The 23,535-nt window shown below is 47.4% G+C and overlaps 33 non-coding genes across 33 annotated transcripts; all 33 read right to left on the reverse strand.

Annotated features, from left to right (window-relative positions):
- Positions 1-10: 10 nt before the first annotated feature.
- On the reverse strand, positions 11-123 carry LOC142373978 (U5 spliceosomal RNA). Its single transcript, XR_012768614.1, has one exon. It is a non-coding gene; the product is annotated as a U5 spliceosomal RNA (small nuclear RNA).
- A 604-nt stretch (positions 124-727) lies between these two features.
- On the reverse strand, positions 728-846 carry LOC142401428 (5S ribosomal RNA). Its single transcript, XR_012773122.1, has one exon. It is a non-coding gene; the product is annotated as a 5S ribosomal RNA (ribosomal RNA).
- Positions 847-1,210: 364 nt separating this feature from the next.
- LOC142368012 (U2 spliceosomal RNA) lies at positions 1,211-1,401 on the reverse strand. Its single transcript, XR_012767227.1, has one exon. It is a non-coding gene; the product is annotated as a U2 spliceosomal RNA (small nuclear RNA).
- A 304-nt stretch (positions 1,402-1,705) lies between these two features.
- On the reverse strand, positions 1,706-1,818 carry LOC142373609 (U5 spliceosomal RNA). Its single transcript, XR_012768534.1, has one exon. It is a non-coding gene; the product is annotated as a U5 spliceosomal RNA (small nuclear RNA).
- Positions 1,819-2,427: 609 nt separating this feature from the next.
- On the reverse strand, positions 2,428-2,546 carry LOC142401433 (5S ribosomal RNA). Its single transcript, XR_012773123.1, has one exon. It is a non-coding gene; the product is annotated as a 5S ribosomal RNA (ribosomal RNA).
- Positions 2,547-2,910: 364 nt separating this feature from the next.
- Positions 2,911-3,101, reverse strand: LOC142368024 (U2 spliceosomal RNA). Its single transcript, XR_012767229.1, has one exon. It is a non-coding gene; the product is annotated as a U2 spliceosomal RNA (small nuclear RNA).
- A 304-nt stretch (positions 3,102-3,405) lies between these two features.
- LOC142373614 (U5 spliceosomal RNA) lies at positions 3,406-3,518 on the reverse strand. The gene has a single exon (XR_012768538.1). It is a non-coding gene; the product is annotated as a U5 spliceosomal RNA (small nuclear RNA).
- Positions 3,519-4,127: 609 nt separating this feature from the next.
- LOC142401438 (5S ribosomal RNA) lies at positions 4,128-4,246 on the reverse strand. Its single transcript, XR_012773124.1, has one exon. It is a non-coding gene; the product is annotated as a 5S ribosomal RNA (ribosomal RNA).
- Positions 4,247-4,610: 364 nt separating this feature from the next.
- On the reverse strand, positions 4,611-4,801 carry LOC142368031 (U2 spliceosomal RNA). The gene has a single exon (XR_012767230.1). It is a non-coding gene; the product is annotated as a U2 spliceosomal RNA (small nuclear RNA).
- A 304-nt stretch (positions 4,802-5,105) lies between these two features.
- On the reverse strand, positions 5,106-5,218 carry LOC142373985 (U5 spliceosomal RNA). Its single transcript, XR_012768616.1, has one exon. It is a non-coding gene; the product is annotated as a U5 spliceosomal RNA (small nuclear RNA).
- A 604-nt stretch (positions 5,219-5,822) lies between these two features.
- LOC142401452 (5S ribosomal RNA) lies at positions 5,823-5,941 on the reverse strand. The gene has a single exon (XR_012773126.1). It is a non-coding gene; the product is annotated as a 5S ribosomal RNA (ribosomal RNA).
- A 364-nt stretch (positions 5,942-6,305) lies between these two features.
- Positions 6,306-6,496, reverse strand: LOC142368038 (U2 spliceosomal RNA). The gene has a single exon (XR_012767232.1). It is a non-coding gene; the product is annotated as a U2 spliceosomal RNA (small nuclear RNA).
- A 304-nt stretch (positions 6,497-6,800) lies between these two features.
- On the reverse strand, positions 6,801-6,913 carry LOC142373992 (U5 spliceosomal RNA). Its single transcript, XR_012768617.1, has one exon. It is a non-coding gene; the product is annotated as a U5 spliceosomal RNA (small nuclear RNA).
- A 604-nt stretch (positions 6,914-7,517) lies between these two features.
- On the reverse strand, positions 7,518-7,636 carry LOC142401457 (5S ribosomal RNA). The gene has a single exon (XR_012773127.1). It is a non-coding gene; the product is annotated as a 5S ribosomal RNA (ribosomal RNA).
- Positions 7,637-8,000: 364 nt separating this feature from the next.
- On the reverse strand, positions 8,001-8,191 carry LOC142368044 (U2 spliceosomal RNA). The gene has a single exon (XR_012767233.1). It is a non-coding gene; the product is annotated as a U2 spliceosomal RNA (small nuclear RNA).
- A 304-nt stretch (positions 8,192-8,495) lies between these two features.
- LOC142373998 (U5 spliceosomal RNA) lies at positions 8,496-8,608 on the reverse strand. The gene has a single exon (XR_012768622.1). It is a non-coding gene; the product is annotated as a U5 spliceosomal RNA (small nuclear RNA).
- A 604-nt stretch (positions 8,609-9,212) lies between these two features.
- Positions 9,213-9,331, reverse strand: LOC142401459 (5S ribosomal RNA). Its single transcript, XR_012773128.1, has one exon. It is a non-coding gene; the product is annotated as a 5S ribosomal RNA (ribosomal RNA).
- Positions 9,332-9,695: 364 nt separating this feature from the next.
- On the reverse strand, positions 9,696-9,886 carry LOC142368049 (U2 spliceosomal RNA). Its single transcript, XR_012767234.1, has one exon. It is a non-coding gene; the product is annotated as a U2 spliceosomal RNA (small nuclear RNA).
- Positions 9,887-10,190: 304 nt separating this feature from the next.
- LOC142374011 (U5 spliceosomal RNA) lies at positions 10,191-10,303 on the reverse strand. The gene has a single exon (XR_012768624.1). It is a non-coding gene; the product is annotated as a U5 spliceosomal RNA (small nuclear RNA).
- Positions 10,304-10,907: 604 nt separating this feature from the next.
- Positions 10,908-11,026, reverse strand: LOC142401461 (5S ribosomal RNA). The gene has a single exon (XR_012773129.1). It is a non-coding gene; the product is annotated as a 5S ribosomal RNA (ribosomal RNA).
- Positions 11,027-11,390: 364 nt separating this feature from the next.
- On the reverse strand, positions 11,391-11,581 carry LOC142368054 (U2 spliceosomal RNA). The gene has a single exon (XR_012767235.1). It is a non-coding gene; the product is annotated as a U2 spliceosomal RNA (small nuclear RNA).
- A 304-nt stretch (positions 11,582-11,885) lies between these two features.
- LOC142373625 (U5 spliceosomal RNA) lies at positions 11,886-11,998 on the reverse strand. Its single transcript, XR_012768540.1, has one exon. It is a non-coding gene; the product is annotated as a U5 spliceosomal RNA (small nuclear RNA).
- A 609-nt stretch (positions 11,999-12,607) lies between these two features.
- Positions 12,608-12,726, reverse strand: LOC142401468 (5S ribosomal RNA). Its single transcript, XR_012773132.1, has one exon. It is a non-coding gene; the product is annotated as a 5S ribosomal RNA (ribosomal RNA).
- A 364-nt stretch (positions 12,727-13,090) lies between these two features.
- On the reverse strand, positions 13,091-13,281 carry LOC142368061 (U2 spliceosomal RNA). Its single transcript, XR_012767238.1, has one exon. It is a non-coding gene; the product is annotated as a U2 spliceosomal RNA (small nuclear RNA).
- A 304-nt stretch (positions 13,282-13,585) lies between these two features.
- LOC142373630 (U5 spliceosomal RNA) lies at positions 13,586-13,698 on the reverse strand. The gene has a single exon (XR_012768542.1). It is a non-coding gene; the product is annotated as a U5 spliceosomal RNA (small nuclear RNA).
- Positions 13,699-14,302: 604 nt separating this feature from the next.
- On the reverse strand, positions 14,303-14,421 carry LOC142401472 (5S ribosomal RNA). Its single transcript, XR_012773133.1, has one exon. It is a non-coding gene; the product is annotated as a 5S ribosomal RNA (ribosomal RNA).
- Positions 14,422-14,785: 364 nt separating this feature from the next.
- LOC142368068 (U2 spliceosomal RNA) lies at positions 14,786-14,976 on the reverse strand. The gene has a single exon (XR_012767240.1). It is a non-coding gene; the product is annotated as a U2 spliceosomal RNA (small nuclear RNA).
- A 304-nt stretch (positions 14,977-15,280) lies between these two features.
- On the reverse strand, positions 15,281-15,393 carry LOC142374016 (U5 spliceosomal RNA). The gene has a single exon (XR_012768625.1). It is a non-coding gene; the product is annotated as a U5 spliceosomal RNA (small nuclear RNA).
- Positions 15,394-15,997: 604 nt separating this feature from the next.
- On the reverse strand, positions 15,998-16,116 carry LOC142401480 (5S ribosomal RNA). Its single transcript, XR_012773137.1, has one exon. It is a non-coding gene; the product is annotated as a 5S ribosomal RNA (ribosomal RNA).
- A 364-nt stretch (positions 16,117-16,480) lies between these two features.
- LOC142368072 (U2 spliceosomal RNA) lies at positions 16,481-16,671 on the reverse strand. Its single transcript, XR_012767243.1, has one exon. It is a non-coding gene; the product is annotated as a U2 spliceosomal RNA (small nuclear RNA).
- Positions 16,672-16,975: 304 nt separating this feature from the next.
- Positions 16,976-17,088, reverse strand: LOC142373636 (U5 spliceosomal RNA). The gene has a single exon (XR_012768543.1). It is a non-coding gene; the product is annotated as a U5 spliceosomal RNA (small nuclear RNA).
- Positions 17,089-17,699: 611 nt separating this feature from the next.
- On the reverse strand, positions 17,700-17,818 carry LOC142374561 (5S ribosomal RNA). The gene has a single exon (XR_012768744.1). It is a non-coding gene; the product is annotated as a 5S ribosomal RNA (ribosomal RNA).
- A 364-nt stretch (positions 17,819-18,182) lies between these two features.
- On the reverse strand, positions 18,183-18,373 carry LOC142368079 (U2 spliceosomal RNA). The gene has a single exon (XR_012767248.1). It is a non-coding gene; the product is annotated as a U2 spliceosomal RNA (small nuclear RNA).
- Between the last annotated feature and the right edge of the window lie 5,162 nt (positions 18,374-23,535).

Below are 23,535 nucleotides of genomic sequence, written 5' to 3' on the forward strand. Positions count from 1 at the left end.
AATGGGCTTCACCCGCAAAGGTAAAGCCTTCCAAAAATAGAAACAACTCATTAATGCTGCTCTCCACGGAAGTCTTTAGTAAAAGGCAAAAGACTTGTACGTTATGAAGAGAAACCAGAGTACGAGTATTTGACACTGCGGGAGCAGTGCATCAGGCTAGTTGGCATAGCCACCTTCCCCACGGTGAGCTTTGCTTGGTTGAGACGCTGGCTCCTCGGCCGACCAGGTAGGAACAATCGGGCCCTATTCAATGGCTGCTTTGTCTTTTACTCTGTGCAAAAGACTAGGGGTCTTGAGGCTTTGTTCTGACCGCTCATTGGGTGTAGAGGTTTTTTTCAAGCAATTCTCCCAGTCGGCCCAATCCCAGAGCCATCTCAAAGTGGAGTTCACTTTCACTCTCTTTTCGCAGACTAAAAGCCAGAGTTTTATCTCAGAAGCTAAGCAGAGTCGGGCCTGGTTAGTACTTGGATGGGGAGACCGCCTGGGAATACCAGGTGCTGTAAGCCTTTTGGCTTCTCCAGGCGCATGCAGTTTGACTGCGTCAAATGCAAAGGCAGTCCCTGTTTGACTTTTTGGAACTGCTCCTTTGTCAGGACAAAGTTAAATGTATGAGGATCAAAGGCAACCATGACCTGGGACACCTTAGCAGATCCAGGATCAGCAAGATGGATCACAGGGTGATCAACAGATGTTTCAACAAAAGACATGCAGAGAGAAGAGAGAAAAATGCTTACAGCACCTGGTATTCCCAAGTGGTCTCCCATCCAAGTACTAACCAGGCCCGACCCTGCTTGGCTTCCGAGTTCGGACGAGATCGGGCGTGTTCAGGGCGGTGTGGCCGTAAGCCACAGTCCCTGTGACAAATATGTGTTACATAGGTGCTGGAACCATACGTTGCCCCTATTTTACCAGAGAGTTGGCTTGAGAGGCTGATGTTGAGCCTGCACGTCGACTTCCCTGATGTGATTGTTCTCTGCAGCTGAAAATGGGACTCTCAGATAACTTAGTGTGTGTCTGTCAAGCTCCTCTGTTCTCTGTGTGTAGTTTGGTGTTCATGGTCATACAGAGAAACCAGGGAAGCTCAATCCCACGACGTGCTCATAAACTGCGTCTTTTCTAAAGATTATAGTTCCATTTTAGAAGTCAGAATACAATGGCTCCCTGAAACTACCACCAAGTACCGCTGGTTTTGTTATTTCACAAGAGTTGGGAAGAGTGCACCGTTCCCGGCGGCACTGCAGTACCGGGTCGATGCGTGGAGTGAACGGAGCAAGCCCCTTTTTCAACCCCTGTGCCTAAAAATCCATTTAATATGTAGTCCTCATATAGAGGACGTATCAGATATTAAACTGATAAGAACAGATACTACACTTGATCTTAGCCAAAAGGCCGAGAAGCGATAACCCTCCACTGTTTCACGTCCGAGAGCCCTTCCTGGCACAATGCGCACTTGTGGCGGTGCTCTTTTTTTGCCTACAAAGCGTCACTTTGCACCTCCGCCCACCCGCTGCAGTGAGCACTCTTCAGCCGTTTCAGATGGTACAACTTTGCACTCCCGCCCGCTCCACTGAGCACCATTCAAACAACAACAATTTAGCGCTCCAGCTTTGAACATGGGCACGGTCTCAAGAAATAAGGTGACTCTACTCCGAGAAGTCACTTGGCACAGCAAGAAGATTTCCTTTGCACAGACAGAATGGGCTTCACCCGCAAAGGTAAAGCCTTCCAAAAATAGAAACAACTCATTAATGCTGCTCTCCACGGAAGTCTTTAGTAAAAGGCGAAAGACTTGTACGTTATGAAGAGAAACCAGAGTACGAGTATTTGACACTGCGGGAGCAGTGCATCAGGCTAGTTGGCATAGCCACCTTCCCCACGGTGAGCTTTGCTTGGTTGAGACGCTGGCTCCTCGGCCGACCAGGTAGGAACAATCGGGCCCTATTCAATGGCTGCTTTGTCTTTTACTCTGTGCAAAAGACTAGGGGTCTTGAGGCTTTGTTCTGACCGCTCATTGGGTGTAGAGGTTTTTTTCAAGCAATTCTCCCAGTCGGCCCAATCCCAGAGCCATCTCAAAGTGGAGTTCACTTTCACTCTCTTTTCGCAGACTAAAAGCCAGAGTTTTATCTCAGAAGCTAAGCAGAGTCGGGCCTGGTTAGTACTTGGATGGGGAGACCGCCTGGGAATACCAGGTGCTGTAAGCCTTTTGGCTTCTCCAGGCGCATGCAGTTTGACTGCGTCAAATGCAAAGGCAGTCCCTGTTTGACTTTTTGGAACTGCTCCTTTGTCAGGACAAAGTTAAATGTATGAGGATCAAAGGCAACCATGACCTGGGACACCTTAGCAGATCCAGGATCAGCAAGATGGATCACAGGGTGATCAACAGATGTTTCAACAAAAGACATGCAGAGAGAAGAGAAGAGAGAAAAATGCTTACAGCACCTGGTATTCCCAAGTGGTCTCCCATCCAAGTACTAACCAGGCCCGACCCTGCTTGGCTTCCGAGTTCGGACGAGATCGGGCGTGTTCAGGGCGGTGTGGCCGTAAGCCACAGTCCCTGTGACAAATATGTGTTACATAGGTGCTGGAACCATACGTTGCCCCTATTTTACCAGAGAGTTGGCTTGAGAGGCTGATGTTGAGCCTGCACGTCGACTTCCCTGATGTGATTGTTCTCTGCAGCTGAAAATGGGACTCTCAGATAACTTAGTGTGTGTCTGTCAAGCTCCTCTGTTCTCTGTGTGTAGTTTGGTGTTCATGGTCATACAGAGAAACCAGGGAAGCTCAATCCCACGACGTGCTCATAAACTGCGTCTTTTCTAAAGATTATAGTTCCATTTTAGAAGTCAGAATACAACGGCTCCCTGAAACTACCACCAAGTACCGCTGGTTTTGTTATTTCACAAGAGTTGGGAAGAGTGCACCGTTCCCGGCGGCACTGCAGTACCGGGTCGATGCGTGGAGTGAACGGAGCAAGCCCCTTTTTCAACCCCTGTGCCTAAAAATCCATTTAATATGTAGTCCTCATATAGAGGACGTATCAGATATTAAACTGATAAGAACAGATACTACACTTGATCTTAGCCAAAAGGCCGAGAAGCGATAACCCTCCACTGTTTCACGTCCGAGAGCCCTTCCTGGCACAATGCGCACTTGTGGCGGTGCTCTTTTTTTGCCTACAAAGCGTCACTTTGCACCTCCGCCCACCCGCTGCAGTGAGCACTCTTCAGCCGTTTCAGATGGTACAACTTTGCACTCCCGCCCGCTCCACTGAGCACCATTCAAACAACAACAATTTAGCGCTCCAGCTTTGAACATGGGCACGGTCTCAAGAAATAAGGTGACTCTACTCCGAGAAGTCACTTGGCACAGCAAGAAGATTTCCTTTGCACAGACAGAATGGGCTTCACCCGCAAAGGTAAAGCCTTCCAAAAATAGAAACAACTCATTAATGCTGCTCTCCACGGAAGTCTTTAGTAAAAGGCGAAAGACTTGTACGTTATGAAGAGAAACCAGAGTACGAGTATTTGACACTGCGGGAGCAGTGCATCAGGCTAGTTGGCATAGCCACCTTCCCCACGGTGAGCTTTGCTTGGTTGAGACGCTGGCTCCTCGGCCGACCAGGTAGGAACAATCGGGCCCTATTCAATGGCTGCTTTGTCTTTTACTCTGTGCAAAAGACTAGGGGTCTTGAGGCTTTGTTCTGACCGCTCATTGGGTGTAGAGGTTTTTTTCAAGCAATTCTCCCAGTCGGCCCAATCCCAGAGCCATCTCAAAGTGGAGTTCACTTTCACTCTCTTTTCGCAGACTAAAAGCCAGAGTTTTATCTCAGAAGCTAAGCAGAGTCGGGCCTGGTTAGTACTTGGATGGGGAGACCGCCTGGGAATACCAGGTGCTGTAAGCCTTTTGGCTTCTCCAGGCGCATGCAGTTTGACTGCGTCAAATGCAAAGGCAGTCCCTGTTTGACTTTTTGGAACTGCTCCTTTGTCAGGACAAAGTTAAATGTATGAGGATCAAAGGCAACCATGACCTGGGACACCTTAGCAGATCCAGGATCAGCAAGATGGATCACAGGGTGATCAACAGATGTTTCAACAAAAGACATGCAGAGAGAAGAGAAGAGAGAAAAATGCTTACAGCACCTGGTATTCCCAAGTGGTCTCCCATCCAAGTACTAACCAGGCCCGACCCTGCTTGGCTTCCGAGTTCGGACGAGATCGGGCGTGTTCAGGGCGGTGTGGCCGTAAGCCACAGTCCCTGTGACAAATATGTGTTACATAGGTGCTGGAACCATACGTTGCCCCTATTTTACCAGAGAGTTGGCTTGAGAGGCTGATGTTGAGCCTGCACGTCGACTTCCCTGATGTGATTGTTCTCTGCAGCTGAAAATGGGACTCTCAGATAACTTAGTGTGTGTCTGTCAAGCTCCTCTGTTCTCTGTGTGTAGTTTGGTGTTCATGGTCATACAGAGAAACCAGGGAAGCTCAATCCCACGACGTGCTCATAAACTGCGTCTTTTCTAAAGATTATAGTTCCATTTTAGAAGTCAGAATACAATGGCTCCCTGAAACTACCACCAAGTACCGCTGGTTTTGTTATTTCACAAGAGTTGGGAAGAGTGCACCGTTCCCGGCGGCACTGCAGTACCGGGTCGATGCGTGGAGTGAACGGAGCAAGCCCCTTTTTCAACCCCTGTGCCTAAAAATCCATTTAATATGTAGTCCTCATATAGAGGACGTATCAGATATTAAACTGATAAGAACAGATACTACACTTGATCTTAGCCAAAAGGCCGAGAAGCGATAACCCTCCACTGTTTCACGTCCGAGAGCCCTTCCTGGCACAATGCGCACTTGTGGCGGTGCTCTTTTTTTGCCTACAAAGCGTCACTTTGCACCTCCGCCCACCCGCTGCAGTGAGCACTCTTCAGCCGTTTCAGATGGTACAACTTTGCACTCCCGCCCGCTCCACTGAGCACCATTCAAACAACAACAATTTAGCGCTCCAGCTTTGAACATGGGCACGGTCTCAAGAAATAAGGTGACTCTACTCCGAGAAGTCACTTGGCACAGCAAGAAGATTTCCTTTGCACAGACAGAATGGGCTTCACCCGCAAAGGTAAAGCCTTCCAAAAATAGAAACAACTCATTAATGCTGCTCTCCACGGAAGTCTTTAGTAAAAGGCAAAAGACTTGTACGTTATGAAGAGAAACCAGAGTACGAGTATTTGACACTGCGGGAGCAGTGCATCAGGCTAGTTGGCATAGCCACCTTCCCCACGGTGAGCTTTGCTTGGTTGAGACGCTGGCTCCTCGGCCGACCAGGTAGGAACAATCGGGCCCTATTCAATGGCTGCTTTGTCTTTTACTCTGTGCAAAAGACTAGGGGTCTTGAGGCTTTGTTCTGACCGCTCATTGGGTGTAGAGGTTTTTTTCAAGCAATTCTCCCAGTCGGCCCAATCCCAGAGCCATCTCAAAGTGGAGTTCACTTTCACTCTCTTTTCGCAGACTAAAAGCCAGAGTTTTATCTCAGAAGCTAAGCAGAGTCGGGCCTGGTTAGTACTTGGATGGGGAGACCGCCTGGGAATACCAGGTGCTGTAAGCCTTTTGGCTTCTCCAGGCGCATGCAGTTTGACTGCGTCAAATGCAAAGGCAGTCCCTGTTTGACTTTTTGGAACTGCTCCTTTGTCAGGACAAAGTTAAATGTATGAGGATCAAAGGCAACCATGACCTGGGACACCTTAGCAGATCCAGGATCAGCAAGATGGATCACAGGGTGATCAACAGATGTTTCAACAAAAGACATGCAGAGAGAAGAGAGAAAAATGCTTACAGCACCTGGTATTCCCAAGTGGTCTCCCATCCAAGTACTAACCAGGCCCGACCCTGCTTGGCTTCCGAGTTCGGACGAGATCGGGCGTGTTCAGGGCGGTGTGGCCGTAAGCCACAGTCCCTGTGACAAATATGTGTTACATAGGTGCTGGAACCATACGTTGCCCCTATTTTACCAGAGAGTTGGCTTGAGAGGCTGATGTTGAGCCTGCACGTCGACTTCCCTGATGTGATTGTTCTCTGCAGCTGAAAATGGGACTCTCAGATAACTTAGTGTGTGTCTGTCAAGCTCCTCTGTTCTCTGTGTGTAGTTTGGTGTTCATGGTCATACAGAGAAACCAGGGAAGCTCAATCCCACGACGTGCTCATAAACTGCGTCTTTTCTAAAGATTATAGTTCCATTTTAGAAGTCAGAATACAATGGCTCCCTGAAACTACCACCAAGTACCGCTGGTTTTGTTATTTCACAAGAGTTGGGAAGAGTGCACCGTTCCCGGCGGCACTGCAGTACCGGGTCGATGCGTGGAGTGAACGGAGCAAGCCCCTTTTTCAACCCCTGTGCCTAAAAATCCATTTAATATGTAGTCCTCATATAGAGGACGTATCAGATATTAAACTGATAAGAACAGATACTACACTTGATCTTAGCCAAAAGGCCGAGAAGCGATAACCCTCCACTGTTTCACGTCCGAGAGCCCTTCCTGGCACAATGCGCACTTGTGGCGGTGCTCTTTTTTTGCCTACAAAGCGTCACTTTGCACCTCCGCCCACCCGCTGCAGTGAGCACTCTTCAGCCGTTTCAGATGGTACAACTTTGCACTCCCGCCCGCTCCACTGAGCACCATTCAAACAACAACAATTTAGCGCTCCAGCTTTGAACATGGGCACGGTCTCAAGAAATAAGGTGACTCTACTCCGAGAAGTCACTTGGCACAGCAAGAAGATTTCCTTTGCACAGACAGAATGGGCTTCACCCGCAAAGGTAAAGCCTTCCAAAAATAGAAACAACTCATTAATGCTGCTCTCCACGGAAGTCTTTAGTAAAAGGCAAAAGACTTGTACGTTATGAAGAGAAACCAGAGTACGAGTATTTGACACTGCGGGAGCAGTGCATCAGGCTAGTTGGCATAGCCACCTTCCCCACGGTGAGCTTTGCTTGGTTGAGACGCTGGCTCCTCGGCCGACCAGGTAGGAACAATCGGGCCCTATTCAATGGCTGCTTTGTCTTTTACTCTGTGCAAAAGACTAGGGGTCTTGAGGCTTTGTTCTGACCGCTCATTGGGTGTAGAGGTTTTTTTCAAGCAATTCTCCCAGTCGGCCCAATCCCAGAGCCATCTCAAAGTGGAGTTCACTTTCACTCTCTTTTCGCAGACTAAAAGCCAGAGTTTTATCTCAGAAGCTAAGCAGAGTCGGGCCTGGTTAGTACTTGGATGGGGAGACCGCCTGGGAATACCAGGTGCTGTAAGCCTTTTGGCTTCTCCAGGCGCATGCAGTTTGACTGCGTCAAATGCAAAGGCAGTCCCTGTTTGACTTTTTGGAACTGCTCCTTTGTCAGGACAAAGTTAAATGTATGAGGATCAAAGGCAACCATGACCTGGGACACCTTAGCAGATCCAGGATCAGCAAGATGGATCACAGGGTGATCAACAGATGTTTCAACAAAAGACATGCAGAGAGAAGAGAGAAAAATGCTTACAGCACCTGGTATTCCCAAGTGGTCTCCCATCCAAGTACTAACCAGGCCCGACCCTGCTTGGCTTCCGAGTTCGGACGAGATCGGGCGTGTTCAGGGCGGTGTGGCCGTAAGCCACAGTCCCTGTGACAAATATGTGTTACATAGGTGCTGGAACCATACGTTGCCCCTATTTTACCAGAGAGTTGGCTTGAGAGGCTGATGTTGAGCCTGCACGTCGACTTCCCTGATGTGATTGTTCTCTGCAGCTGAAAATGGGACTCTCAGATAACTTAGTGTGTGTCTGTCAAGCTCCTCTGTTCTCTGTGTGTAGTTTGGTGTTCATGGTCATACAGAGAAACCAGGGAAGCTCAATCCCACGACGTGCTCATAAACTGCGTCTTTTCTAAAGATTATAGTTCCATTTTAGAAGTCAGAATACAATGGCTCCCTGAAACTACCACCAAGTACCGCTGGTTTTGTTATTTCACAAGAGTTGGGAAGAGTGCACCGTTCCCGGCGGCACTGCAGTACCGGGTCGATGCGTGGAGTGAACGGAGCAAGCCCCTTTTTCAACCCCTGTGCCTAAAAATCCATTTAATATGTAGTCCTCATATAGAGGACGTATCAGATATTAAACTGATAAGAACAGATACTACACTTGATCTTAGCCAAAAGGCCGAGAAGCGATAACCCTCCACTGTTTCACGTCCGAGAGCCCTTCCTGGCACAATGCGCACTTGTGGCGGTGCTCTTTTTTTGCCTACAAAGCGTCACTTTGCACCTCCGCCCACCCGCTGCAGTGAGCACTCTTCAGCCGTTTCAGATGGTACAACTTTGCACTCCCGCCCGCTCCACTGAGCACCATTCAAACAACAACAATTTAGCGCTCCAGCTTTGAACATGGGCACGGTCTCAAGAAATAAGGTGACTCTACTCCGAGAAGTCACTTGGCACAGCAAGAAGATTTCCTTTGCACAGACAGAATGGGCTTCACCCGCAAAGGTAAAGCCTTCCAAAAATAGAAACAACTCATTAATGCTGCTCTCCACGGAAGTCTTTAGTAAAAGGCAAAAGACTTGTACGTTATGAAGAGAAACCAGAGTACGAGTATTTGACACTGCGGGAGCAGTGCATCAGGCTAGTTGGCATAGCCACCTTCCCCACGGTGAGCTTTGCTTGGTTGAGACGCTGGCTCCTCGGCCGACCAGGTAGGAACAATCGGGCCCTATTCAATGGCTGCTTTGTCTTTTACTCTGTGCAAAAGACTAGGGGTCTTGAGGCTTTGTTCTGACCGCTCATTGGGTGTAGAGGTTTTTTTCAAGCAATTCTCCCAGTCGGCCCAATCCCAGAGCCATCTCAAAGTGGAGTTCACTTTCACTCTCTTTTCGCAGACTAAAAGCCAGAGTTTTATCTCAGAAGCTAAGCAGAGTCGGGCCTGGTTAGTACTTGGATGGGGAGACCGCCTGGGAATACCAGGTGCTGTAAGCCTTTTGGCTTCTCCAGGCGCATGCAGTTTGACTGCGTCAAATGCAAAGGCAGTCCCTGTTTGACTTTTTGGAACTGCTCCTTTGTCAGGACAAAGTTAAATGTATGAGGATCAAAGGCAACCATGACCTGGGACACCTTAGCAGATCCAGGATCAGCAAGATGGATCACAGGGTGATCAACAGATGTTTCAACAAAAGACATGCAGAGAGAAGAGAGAAAAATGCTTACAGCACCTGGTATTCCCAAGTGGTCTCCCATCCAAGTACTAACCAGGCCCGACCCTGCTTGGCTTCCGAGTTCGGACGAGATCGGGCGTGTTCAGGGCGGTGTGGCCGTAAGCCACAGTCCCTGTGACAAATATGTGTTACATAGGTGCTGGAACCATACGTTGCCCCTATTTTACCAGAGAGTTGGCTTGAGAGGCTGATGTTGAGCCTGCACGTCGACTTCCCTGATGTGATTGTTCTCTGCAGCTGAAAATGGGACTCTCAGATAACTTAGTGTGTGTCTGTCAAGCTCCTCTGTTCTCTGTGTGTAGTTTGGTGTTCATGGTCATACAGAGAAACCAGGGAAGCTCAATCCCACGACGTGCTCATAAACTGCGTCTTTTCTAAAGATTATAGTTCCATTTTAGAAGTCAGAATACAATGGCTCCCTGAAACTACCACCAAGTACCGCTGGTTTTGTTATTTCACAAGAGTTGGGAAGAGTGCACCGTTCCCGGCGGCACTGCAGTACCGGGTCGATGCGTGGAGTGAACGGAGCAAGCCCCTTTTTCAACCCCTGTGCCTAAAAATCCATTTAATATGTAGTCCTCATATAGAGGACGTATCAGATATTAAACTGATAAGAACAGATACTACACTTGATCTTAGCCAAAAGGCCGAGAAGCGATAACCCTCCACTGTTTCACGTCCGAGAGCCCTTCCTGGCACAATGCGCACTTGTGGCGGTGCTCTTTTTTTGCCTACAAAGCGTCACTTTGCACCTCCGCCCACCCGCTGCAGTGAGCACTCTTCAGCCGTTTCAGATGGTACAACTTTGCACTCCCGCCCGCTCCACTGAGCACCATTCAAACAACAACAATTTAGCGCTCCAGCTTTGAACATGGGCACGGTCTCAAGAAATAAGGTGACTCTACTCCGAGAAGTCACTTGGCACAGCAAGAAGATTTCCTTTGCACAGACAGAATGGGCTTCACCCGCAAAGGTAAAGCCTTCCAAAAATAGAAACAACTCATTAATGCTGCTCTCCACGGAAGTCTTTAGTAAAAGGCAAAAGACTTGTACGTTATGAAGAGAAACCAGAGTACGAGTATTTGACACTGCGGGAGCAGTGCATCAGGCTAGTTGGCATAGCCACCTTCCCCACGGTGAGCTTTGCTTGGTTGAGACGCTGGCTCCTCGGCCGACCAGGTAGGAACAATCGGCCCCTATTCAATGGCTGCTTTGTCTTTTACTCTGTGCAAAAGACTAGGGGTCTTGAGGCTTTGTTCTGACCGCTCATTGGGTGTAGAGGTTTTTTTCAAGCAATTCTCCCAGTCGGCCCAATCCCAGAGCCATCTCAAAGTGGAGTTCACTTTCACTCTCTTTTCGCAGACTAAAAGCCAGAGTTTTATCTCAGAAGCTAAGCAGAGTCGGGCCTGGTTAGTACTTGGATGGGGAGACCGCCTGGGAATACCAGGTGCTGTAAGCCTTTTGGCTTCTCCAGGCGCATGCAGTTTGACTGCGTCAAATGCAAAGGCAGTCCCTGTTTGACTTTTTGGAACTGCTCCTTTGTCAGGACAAAGTTAAATGTATGAGGATCAAAGGCAACCATGACCTGGGACATCTTAGCAGATCCAGGATCAGCAAGATGGATCACAGGGTGATCAACAGATGTTTCAACAAAAGACATGCAGAGAGAAGAGAGAAAAATGCTTACAGCACCTGGTATTCCCAAGTGGTCTCCCATCCAAGTACTAACCAGGCCCGACCCTGCTTGGCTTCCGAGTTCGGACGAGATCGGGCGTGTTCAGGGCGGTGTGGCCGTAAGCCACAGTCCCTGTGACAAATATGTGTTACATAGGTGCTGGAACCATACGTTGCCCCTATTTTACCAGAGAGTTGGCTTGAGAGGCTGATGTTGAGCCTGCACGTCGACTTCCCTGATGTGATTGTTCTCTGCAGCTGAAAATGGGACTCTCAGATAACTTAGTGTGTGTCTGTCAAGCTCCTCTGTTCTCTGTGTGTAGTTTGGTGTTCATGGTCATACAGAGAAACCAGGGAAGCTCAATCCCACGACGTGCTCATAAACTGCGTCTTTTCTAAAGATTATAGTTCCATTTTAGAAGTCAGAATACAATGGCTCCCTGAAACTACCACCAAGTACCGCTGGTTTTGTTATTTCACAAGAGTTGGGAAGAGTGCACCGTTCCCGGCGGCACTGCAGTACCGGGTCGATGCGTGGAGTGAACGGAGCAAGCCCCTTTTTCAACCCCTGTGCCTAAAAATCCATTTAATATGTAGTCCTCATATAGAGGACGTATCAGATATTAAACTGATAAGAACAGATACTACACTTGATCTTAGCCAAAAGGCCGAGAAGCGATAACCCTCCACTGTTTCACGTCCGAGAGCCCTTCCTGGCACAATGCGCACTTGTGGCGGTGCTCTTTTTTTGCCTACAAAGCGTCACTTTGCACCTCCGCCCACCCGCTGCAGTGAGCACTCTTCAGCCGTTTCAGATGGTACAACTTTGCACTCCCGCCCGCTCCACTGAGCACCATTCAAACAACAACAATTTAGCGCTCCAGCTTTGAACATGGGCACGGTCTCAAGAAATAAGGTGACTCTACTCCGAGAAGTCACTTGGCACAGCAAGAAGATTTCCTTTGCACAGACAGAATGGGCTTCACCCGCAAAGGTAAAGCCTTCCAAAAATAGAAACAACTCATTAATGCTGCTCTCCACGGAAGTCTTTAGTAAAAGGCGAAAGACTTGTACGTTATGAAGAGAAACCAGAGTACGAGTATTTGACACTGCGGGAGCAGTGCATCAGGCTAGTTGGCATAGCCACCTTCCCCACGGTGAGCTTTGCTTGGTTGAGACGCTGGCTCCTCGGCCGACCAGGTAGGAACAATCGGGCCCTATTCAATGGCTGCTTTGTCTTTTACTCTGTGCAAAAGACTAGGGGTCTTGAGGCTTTGTTCTGACCGCTCATTGGGTGTAGAGGTTTTTTTCAAGCAATTCTCCCAGTCGGCCCAATCCCAGAGCCATCTCAAAGTGGAGTTCACTTTCACTCTCTTTTCGCAGACTAAAAGCCAGAGTTTTATCTCAGAAGCTAAGCAGAGTCGGGCCTGGTTAGTACTTGGATGGGGAGACCGCCTGGGAATACCAGGTGCTGTAAGCCTTTTGGCTTCTCCAGGCGCATGCAGTTTGACTGCGTCAAATGCAAAGGCAGTCCCTGTTTGACTTTTTGGAACTGCTCCTTTGTCAGGACAAAGTTAAATGTATGAGGATCAAAGGCAACCATGACCTGGGACACCTTAGCAGATCCAGGATCAGCAAGATGGATCACAGGGTGATCAACAGATGTTTCAACAAAAGACATGCAGAGAGAAGAGAAGAGAGAAAAATGCTTACAGCACCTGGTATTCCCAAGTGGTCTCCCATCCAAGTACTAACCAGGCCCGACCCTGCTTGGCTTCCGAGTTCGGACGAGATCGGGCGTGTTCAGGGCGGTGTGGCCGTAAGCCACAGTCCCTGTGACAAATATGTGTTACATAGGTGCTGGAACCATACGTTGCCCCTATTTTACCAGAGAGTTGGCTTGAGAGGCTGATGTTGAGCCTGCACGTCGACTTCCCTGATGTGATTGTTCTCTGCAGCTGAAAATGGGACTCTCAGATAACTTAGTGTGTGTCTGTCAAGCTCCTCTGTTCTCTGTGTGTAGTTTGGTGTTCATGGTCATACAGAGAAACCAGGGAAGCTCAATCCCACGACGTGCTCATAAACTGCGTCTTTTCTAAAGATTATAGTTCCATTTTAGAAGTCAGAATACAACGGCTCCCTGAAACTACCACCAAGTACCGCTGGTTTTGTTATTTCACAAGAGTTGGGAAGAGTGCACCGTTCCCGGCGGCACTGCAGTACCGGGTCGATGCGTGGAGTGAACGGAGCAAGCCCCTTTTTCAACCCCTGTGCCTAAAAATCCATTTAATATGTAGTCCTCATATAGAGGACGTATCAGATATTAAACTGATAAGAACAGATACTACACTTGATCTTAGCCAAAAGGCCGAGAAGCGATAACCCTCCACTGTTTCACGTCCGAGAGCCCTTCCTGGCACAATGCGCACTTGTGGCGGTGCTCTTTTTTTGCCTACAAAGCGTCACTTTGCACCTCCGCCCACCCGCTGCAGTGAGCACTCTTCAGCCGTTTCAGATGGTACAACTTTGCACTCCCGCCCGCTCCACTGAGCACCATTCAAACAACAACAATTTAGCGCTCCAGCTTTGAACATGGGCACGGTCTCAAGAAATAAGGTGACTCTACTCCGAGAAGTCACTTGGCACAGCAAGAAGATTTCCTTTGCACAGACAGAATGGGCTTCACCCGCAAAGGTAAAGCCTTCCAAAAATAGAAACAACTCATTAATGCTGCTCTCCACGGAAGTCTTTAGTAAAAGGCGAAAGACTTGTACGTTATGAAGAGAAACCAGAGTACGAGTATTTGACACTGCGGGAGCAGTGCATCAGGCTAGTTGGCATAGCCACCTTCCCCACGGTGAGCTTTGCTTGGTTGAGACGCTGGCTCCTCGGCCGACCAGGTAGGAACAATCGGGCCCTATTCAATGGCTGCTTTGTCTTTTACTCTGTGCAAAAGACTAGGGGTCTTGAGGCTTTGTTCTGACCGCTCATTGGGTGTAGAGGTTTTTTTCAAGCAATTCTCCCAGTCGGCCCAATCCCAGAGCCATCTCAAAGTGGAGTTCACTTTCACTCTCTTTTCGCAGACTAAAAGCCAGAGTTTTATCTCAGAAGCTAAGCAGAGTCGGGCCTGGTTAGTACTTGGATGGGGAGACCGCCTGGGAATACCAGGTGCTGTAAGCCTTTTGGCTTCTCCAGGCGCATGCAGTTTGACTGCGTCAAATGCAAAGGCAGTCCCTGTTTGACTTTTTGGAACTGCTCCTTTGTCAGGACAAAGTTAAATGTATGAGGATCAAAGGCAACCATGACCTGGGACACCTTAGCAGATCCAGGATCAGCAAGATGGATCACAGGGTGATCAACAGATGTTTCAACAAAAGACATGCAGAGAGAAGAGAGAAAAATGCTTACAGCACCTGGTATTCCCAAGTGGTCTCCCATCCAAGTACTAACCAGGCCCGACCCTGCTTGGCTTCCGAGTTCGGACGAGATCGGGCGTGTTCAGGGCGGTGTGGCCGTAAGCCACAGTCCCTGTGACAAATATGTGTTACATAGGTGCTGGAACCATACGTTGCCCCTATTTTACCAGAGAGTTGGCTTGAGAGGCTGATGTTGAGCCTGCACGTCGACTTCCCTGATGTGATTGTTCTCTGCAGCTGAAAATGGGACTCTCAGATAACTTAGTGTGTGTCTGTCAAGCTCCTCTGTTCTCTGTGTGTAGTTTGGTGTTCATGGTCATACAGAGAAACCAGGGAAGCTCAATCCCACGACGTGCTCATAAACTGCGTCTTTTCTAAAGATTATAGTTCCATTTTAGAAGTCAGAATACAATGGCTCCCTGAAACTACCACCAAGTACCGCTGGTTTTGTTATTTCACAAGAGTTGGGAAGAGTGCACCGTTCCCGGCGGCACTGCAGTACCGGGTCGATGCGTGGAGTGAACGGAGCAAGCCCCTTTTTCAACCCCTGTGCCTAAAAATCCATTTAATATGTAGTCCTCATATAGAGGACGTATCAGATATTAAACTGATAAGAACAGATACTACACTTGATCTTAGCCAAAAGGCCGAGAAGCGATAACCCTCCACTGTTTCACGTCCGAGAGCCCTTCCTGGCACAATGCGCACTTGTGGCGGTGCTCTTTTTTTGCCTACAAAGCGTCACTTTGCACCTCCGCCCACCCGCTGCAGTGAGCACTCTTCAGCCGTTTCAGATGGTACAACTTTGCACTCCCGCCCGCTCCACTGAGCACCATTCAAACAACAACAATTTAGCGCTCCAGCTTTGAACATGGGCACGGTCTCAAGAAATAAGGTGACTCTACTCCGAGAAGTCACTTGGCACAGCAAGAAGATTTCCTTTGCACAGACAGAATGGGCTTCACCCGCAAAGGTAAAGCCTTCCAAAAATAGAAACAACTCATTAATGCTGCTCTCCACGGAAGTCTTTAGTAAAAGGCAAAAGACTTGTACGTTATGAAGAGAAACCAGAGTACGAGTATTTGACACTGCGGGAGCAGTGCATCAGGCTAGTTGGCATAGCCACCTTCCCCACGGTGAGCTTTGCTTGGTTGAGACGCTGGCTCCTCGGCCGACCAGGTAGGAACAATCGGGCCCTATTCAATGGCTGCTTTGTCTTTTACTCTGTGCAAAAGACTAGGGGTCTTGAGGCTTTGTTCTGACCGCTCATTGGGTGTAGAGGTTTTTTTCAAGCAATTCTCCCAGTCGGCCCAATCCCAGAGCCATCTCAAAGTGGAGTTCACTTTCACTCTCTTTTCGCAGACTAAAAGCCAGAGTTTTATCTCAGAAGCTAAGCAGAGTCGGGCCTGGTTAGTACTTGGATGGGGAGACCGCCTGGGAATACCAGGTGCTGTAAGCCTTTTGGCTTCTCCAGGCGCATGCAGTTTGACTGCGTCAAATGCAAAGGCAGTCCCTGTTTGACTTTTTGGAACTGCTCCTTTGTCAGGACAAAGTTAAATGTATGAGGATCAAAGGCAACCATGACCTGGGACACCTTAGCAGATCCAGGATCAGCAAGATGGATCACAGGGTGATCAACAGATGTTTCAACAAAAGACATGCAGAGAGAAGAGAGAAAAATGCTTACAGCACCTGGTATTCCCAAGTGGTCTCCCATCCAAGTACTAACCAGGCCCGACCCTGCTTGGCTTCCGAGTTCGGACGAGATCGGGCGTGTTCAGGGCGGTGTGGCCGTAAGCCACAGTCCCTGTGACAAATATGTGTTACATAGGTGCTGGAACCATACGTTGCCCCTATTTTACCAGAGAGTTGGCTTGAGAGGCTGATGTTGAGCCTGCACGTCGACTTCCCTGATGTGATTGTTCTCTGCAGCTGAAAATGGGACTCTCAGATAACTTAGTGTGTGTCTGTCAAGCTCCTCTGTTCTCTGTGTGTAGTTTGGTGTTCATGGTCATACAGAGAAACCAGGGAAGCTCAATCCCACGACGTGCTCATAAACTGCGTCTTTTCTAAAGATTATAGTTCCATTTTAGAAGTCAGAATACAATGGCTCCCTGAAACTACCACCAAGTACCGCTGGTTTTGTTATTTCACAAGAGTTGGGAAGAGTGCACCGTTCCCGGCGGCACTGCAGTACCGGGTCGATGCGTGGAGTGAACGGAGCAAGCCCCTTTTTCAACCCCTGTGCCTAAAAATCCATTTAATATGTAGTCCTCATATAGAGGACGTATCAGATATTAAACTGATAAGAACAGATACTACACTTGATCTTAGCCAAAAGGCCGAGAAGCGATAACCCTCCACTGTTTCACGTCCGAGAGCCCTTCCTGGCACAATGCGCACTTGTGGCGGTGCTCTTTTTTTGCCTACAAAGCGTCACTTTGCACCTCCGCCCACCCGCTGCAGTGAGCACTCTTCAGCCGTTTCAGATGGTACAACTTTGCACTCCCGCCCGCTCCACTGAGCACCATTCAAACAACAACAATTTAGCGCTCCAGCTTTGAACATGGGCACGGTCTCAAGAAATAAGGTGACTCTACTCCGAGAAGTCACTTGGCACAGCAAGAAGATTTCCTTTGCACAGACAGAATGGGCTTCACCCGCAAAGGTAAAGCCTTCCAAAAATAGAAACAACTCATTAATGCTGCTCTCCACGGAAGTCTTTAGTAAAAGGCGAAAGACTTGTACGTTATGAAGAGAAACCAGAGTACGAGTATTTGACACTGCGGGAGCAGTGCATCAGGCTAGTTGGCATAGCCACCTTCCCCACGGTGAGCTTTGCTTGGTTGAGACGCTGGCTCCTCGGCCGACCAGGTAGGAACAATCGGGCCCTATTCAATGGCTGCTTTGTCTTTTACTCTGTGCAAAAGACTAGGGGTCTTGAGGCTTTGTTCTGACCGCTCATTGGGTGTAGAGGTTTTTTTCAAGCAATTCTCCCAGTCGGCCCAATCCCAGAGCCATCTCAAAGTGGAGTTCACTTTCACTCTCTTTTCGCAGACTAAAAGCCAGAGTTTTATCTCAGAAGCTAAGCAGAGTCGGGCCTGGTTAGTACTTGGATGGGGAGACCGCCTGGGAATACCAGGTGCTGTAAGCCTTTTGGCTTCTCCAGGCGCATGCAGTTTGACTGCGTCAAATGCAAAGGCAGTCCCTGTTTGACTTTTTGGAACTGCTCCTTTGTCAGGACAAAGTTAAATGTATGAGGATCAAAGGCAACCATGACCTGGGACACCTTAGCAGATCCAGGATCAGCAAGATGGATCACAGGGTGATCAACAGATGTTTCAACAAAAGACATGCAGAGAGAAGAGAGAAGAGAGAAAAATGCTTACAGCACCTGGTATTCCCAAGTGGTCTCCCATCCAAGTACTAACCAGGCCCGACCCTGCTTGGCTTCCGAGTTCAGACGAGATCGGGCGTGTTCAGGGCGGTGTGGCCGTAAGCCACAGTCCCTGTGACAAATATGTGTTACATAGGTGCTGGAACCATACGTTGCCCCTATTTTACCAGAGAGTTGGCTTGAGAGGCTGATGTTGAGCCTGCACGTCGACTTCCCTGATGTGATTGTTCTCTGCAGCTGAAAATGGGACTCTCAGATAACTTAGTGTGTGTCTGTCAAGCTCCTCTGTTCTCTGTGTGTAGTTTGGTGTTCATGGTCATACAGAGAAACCAGGGAAGCTCAATCCCACGACGTGCTCATAAACTGCGTCTTTTCTAAAGATTATAGTTCCATTTTAGAAGTCAGAATACAATGGCTCCCTGAAACTACCACCAAGTACCGCTGGTTTTGTTATTTCACAAGAGTTGGGAAGAGTGCACCGTTCCCGGCGGCACTGCAGTACCGGGTCGATGCGTGGAGTGAACGGAGCAAGCCCCTTTTTCAACCCCTGTGCCTAAAAATCCATTTAATATGTAGTCCTCATATAGAGGACGTATCAGATATTAAACTGATAAGAACAGATACTACACTTGATCTTAGCCAAAAGGCCGAGAAGCGATAACCCTCCACTGTTTCACGTCCGAGAGCCCTTCCTGGCACAATGCGCACTTGTGGCGGTGCTCTTTTTTTGCCTACAAAGCGTCACTTTGCACCTCCGCCCACCCGCTGCAGTGAGCACTCTTCAGCCGTTTCAGATGGTACAACTTTGCACTCCCGCCCGCTCAGGACAAAGTTAAATGTATGAGGATCAAAGCCAACAATGGCCTGGGACATCTCAGCAGGTCCAGGATCAGAAACATGGAGACTGAGGGCCAATAGAAACAGAGGTGTCTGCCAACCAATCAGCAGCAGCCGAAGCTGGTTAACTTCCTCGTGTCTGTGTGTCTGTGTGTGTGTGTGTGTGTGTGTGTGTGTGTGTCACAGGGTGATCGGCAAATTTTTCAACACAAGACATGCAGGACGCAGAAGTAAATATAACTGTATTTTTTTGAAGAATTGGAAAGAATTGTCCTTGTGGATAAAAATCATGTCATTAACATCCATTTCTGTGACGGAAGTTAATAATTATTTGTGTTGACAGCAGCACCGTCACTGTGATGGAGAGAGCACGAGAGTGTTATGAATAGTAGCTGATGGATCACTATTGTCTATACCTGGGTGGTAGAACACAAACAGTTATACACATAGATTATATAAACCACCCCAGTCAGACCTTCACCTGAGATGTCTACCCTGTGAGGGACATTTGTTTTTTGAGGTGTGGGAGTTAGAGGCAGCTGGAAGCTCTAACAGTCAACCAGCCACAGAGGATGAAGCTCTGATCACTTTTTTCTCATTCTCATGAGAAAATCTCAGCAATCTCATTGCTTTACAACTTCACCGCTTGACTAGGCTCATGGATTATCTATATACAATACATCTTCACTGTAAAGTCCAATAGCTGCCCTGACATACATACATTCCTTAACTTTACTAGGTTAATTACCATATGCACTTATGACTGATTTTTATTAAGTAAAAGTTAGTTGCATGGTGAAAAATGCAAAAAACTTAGTGTTTAGAGTGAAGATGACTTTATTTAGAGTGAAGCTCATTCAACAATAAGTAGCAACACAGTCTCACTCCCACTGCGCATTCAAAGAAGAAGAAGAAGTGTGCATGCATGCGACATTCAGTCTCTCCCGCTCAGCAAAGTATATTAGGTCTATGTCAGCAACGCAGCAGTCCAGCACACAGGCCGGGGCACTGAGGGCAGCCTGCTGAGTCCACTTTTTTTAATTCTTTTGAAGAAGAATAAATAAGGTAAGTTATCAAGCAAGTATGTTTGTTAATATGTTTTAATTACTGCTCTGACAGTTAGCGTTCACTAGCTAACGTTAGCATTAGTTAGCTAGCTAACGAACCAAACAGGCATAACGTTAGCCTGTTCAGGCCATGGTTAAGGCGAGTTTGGGAGGTTTCCCACCATAGTCCTGTGATTATCTTAAAACCTTTGAACAGTTCCAAAGCCTAATTACTTTGAAAGTCTCACATTTGAAATGTTGTAGCATGAGTTTTCCGTTTTCCCCAAATTGACAGCGATGGCATTTTGGCCTGACTTTCAAATTTGCAACGTGGAAATGACAGTTTTCAGTTAAGGCAGCATGAATGTGTTTGATGCAGAGAGGAGGATAAATGAGGTTCATAATGCACTGGCGCTGTCTTTCCTTGGGGAAATGGTGAAGGCTGGTGTAGTAGCATAGATGCTTTCGCATCCTATGAGTCATGATGGCCCTAATTGCACACCGCAATAAGGGTAAATAGCCATTGACTGCAGGTGGGATGGACTATATAGCCCAGTTACCTCCTCATCTCGCTCTTTTTGCGCTCCGTGCCCATATTATATCCCAGCAGAGTGGCTGAGCTCAGGTGTCTTGCTCCGTGTGCTACACATAACCCAGTTGGTTTGAGGTGGTATTACTATTTTCAAAATAAATTGGCAATTGGCAACAATTTATCAAGAACCCATTTTAAATTTGGAACTTCAGACCAATATTGTTCCATATGTAGTATCTATGTGGGGGGAAATTATGTTTGCAGATCAATGACCAAGAAAGAAGCATCTGTTTATGAAAGTAGGATAGTTTTGAGGGGATTTTTTCAACATTATAATTACAAAGTAAAAAGAAATTTAGGCCTCCTAATTTTGAGAAAATTAAATTCGGTATGAAGTTCCAAATTGAAGATGTGTTCTTGATAAATTGTTTTAAGCCAATTTATCCATAAGGTCACTGTGAGTGTTCATAATGGCCAAATGTGTTAGTCTCTCCTGCGTCATGGTGCTGCGCAGCCAGGTTTTCAGGCTGAGAAAGAGCGCTCAGATGCTGTGACAGATATGGGCAGGGCCAGGGAAAGCCTAATGATCTTCTCCACCTCTGACAGCATGGAGCGGGGTTGGTGCTGCAAGGTTTGCAGGATGGACCCCTTTGCAGGACAGCCCTCCTCTGTCCCCCGTCCCTACACACAACTATAAAGAATGTGAAGGGGACAAAGGGCCTCCTCACACTGGAGGGCAAAGTTGTTCAGGTATGTTGATTTGTCTTCATCAGAAGAACACACTAATACACTCAGATAAATGACCGTGCTTAATTGTAATTCAGAGATACAAACATTTTAGGTAGACAAAGTAATGCCTACCAGTATTTGAAATGTTTTATTACAGAAAAGCTGTTGCAATGACATGTTTAGGTCTAATTAGATCACTAAGTGATTGAACTTGTTCTTATTTAGCTCTCAGCTGTGAAAAAGGTCCGCAGTGGGAGAGAGGAGGTCCCGCTGCGTGAGGTGAAGCTGCAGCAGGTAAGACCAGAGAACGGGAGGATTGGAGAGGAGGGACAACCTCTGTGGTTTCTAGATAAGGGAAGATAAAATAAGATAACTTTCATATTCTGTGAGTACCTTAGTAGTCTATGGGAGTGTGCTAACTGTCTCTTTCTGCGGCGCTGGTTGTTTATATGTTTACTGTGGTCACTTGTAGGCTGCACATTACAGAGTAATCTCTGGTGCCTTTATAGTTCTGACATCTCATACTGTGTTCTGTACAGGATAAAGCTTCTGCCTCCCTCACGCTGTGGCGGGAAGCTGCAGTCCAGGAGCTGGACCTCGGCAGCCAGTGCAGGATTACCCACTTAAAGTCCAACATGGATGCAGGAGGGGACTTCCTGCACACAACACCCTACAGCAATGTAGAAGTAAAAAGCATTCTAATTCATCTAATCTAAAAACACATTCTAATCAGAATCAGAATGAGCTTTATTTGCCAAGTCGGTAGGCACATACAAGGAGTTGTTTTCTCTGGTTTAAACATGTAAAAGGCCACATGAAGTTTGGAGGTCTGCAGCAATGGACTCTGCAGAAAGGTCGCCAACCTTCTGCAGAGTCCATTGCTACAGACCTCCAAACCCCGCTCTGTCATTTTACGTGGCCGACCACTTGGTGGCTGAGCTGCTGGCGTTCCCAGTCGCTTCCACTTTGTTCTAACACCACTGACAGCTGACTGTGGGATATTTAGGAGCGAGGAAATGTCTCCACTGGACTTGTTGCACAGGTGGCATCCTATCATGGCACCACGCTGGAATCCACTGAGCTCCTGAGAGCGAGCCATTCTTTCACAGATGTTTGTAGAAGCAGTCTGCATGCCGAGGGGCTTGCATTTCTACACCTGTGGCCATGGAAGTGATGGGAACACCTGAATTTAATTATCTGGATGAGTGAGTGAATACTGTTGGCAATCTTGTGTATATTATACAGACATAAAATGGCAAGTGATCTGACACAATTGAGAAAGAGATTAAAGAAATAAACAAGGAGTAAGAAAGGGGTTTAATATCTAGCTGCAAGGTATTATGGGACATAAGTGCTGTTTGTTTTGGCAGGTGCTGATTGTGACTGATGAGGCAGCTGGAGTGGAGGTGATGGGCGTGATGGAGAGCAGCACAAGGGGAGTGCTGGAGCTCCTCATGTCCAGCACCGAAGTCTTTTATATTTCCCAGGACTTGTGGGAGCCCTGGAAAAGGGTAAAGTCTTTCTAAATATAAAATATATTGGGAACAAAATCATTAACATTGAGGCAGTGGAAAGACCCTGCCCTCTGGCAGAATAAATTTCATATATATGTATATAGTTTACACATAGTTAATATTGTTTTATGTTCTATTTTTATTAATGACGTTTCTTTGAAAATATAATAAAAATGAATTTAAATCCAGCATTCGGCTCAGTTGTATTGCTGTGGTAATATAGTCTGTGAAGATGAAGTGAAGATAAAAACTCTCCCAACCGAGGCTCAGTTCTGAAATACTACTGACAGGAATTTCAGATGTGAGATGGTGACAGAGGGAGGACACCTGGAAGAAACCCTGGACACAATCAGACTTCAGATTTATTCATCTATTCAATAAAGATATATTTCAGTACTCTGTTTTAACGTAACATATAACAGTACAGATGCACATGTTCATTTATTTGTCATTTCAGTTCAGTTTTATTAACACAGACACAATTAAAAGAAGTAGCTTAGCTAAGGAATCCTACAAAATGCACCGTAATTTCTGTTCAATCCCGAGCACGCACAGAACTGTGGGAAGAAAAAACTGAGTTTTAACAGGAAGAAAGCTCCATCAGAACCAGAACCAGGAAGGGCGGCCATCTGCCTGGAGCAGCTGGGGCTGAGAGGACAGAAAAGAGGGGACAACAAGCAGCGTAACACCAGGCCAGGGACACCTGCTGAGAGAGGAACAAGTTAATGACAACAATGATGTCACATGTACATGGAGAGGAGAGGTGCATCATGGGAGCTCCCCCAGCAGGCTGGGCCTATAGCAGCAGAACTATGGGATGTTTCAGGCTCAGCTGAGCCATCCCTAACTATAAGCTTCATCAGAAAGGAAAGTTTTAAGCCTGATCTTAAAAGTAGAGAGGGTGTCTGCTTCCTGAAGCCAAACTGGCAGCTGGTTCCACAGAGAGGGGCCTGATAACGGAAGGCTCTGCTCTGCCATTTACACAAAAGGGGGAGATTAACATTATGCAGGACAGGTCCGATCCCTCGGTCAGTATATAGCTCATGCAAATTTGACTGTATCCATTGAACTTATGATAGAATCATGCACCGTATTAGTCATTTTGGGGAACTCTGATTAAAGTTTTAATAATGTCTCTTGCTGAGATTACATTTTATAACATT

The sequence above is a fragment of the Odontesthes bonariensis genome, chromosome 2, assembly GCF_027942865.1.
Source record: "Odontesthes bonariensis isolate fOdoBon6 chromosome 2, fOdoBon6.hap1, whole genome shotgun sequence".
Taxonomy (NCBI): domain Eukaryota; kingdom Metazoa; phylum Chordata; class Actinopteri; order Atheriniformes; family Atherinopsidae; genus Odontesthes; species Odontesthes bonariensis.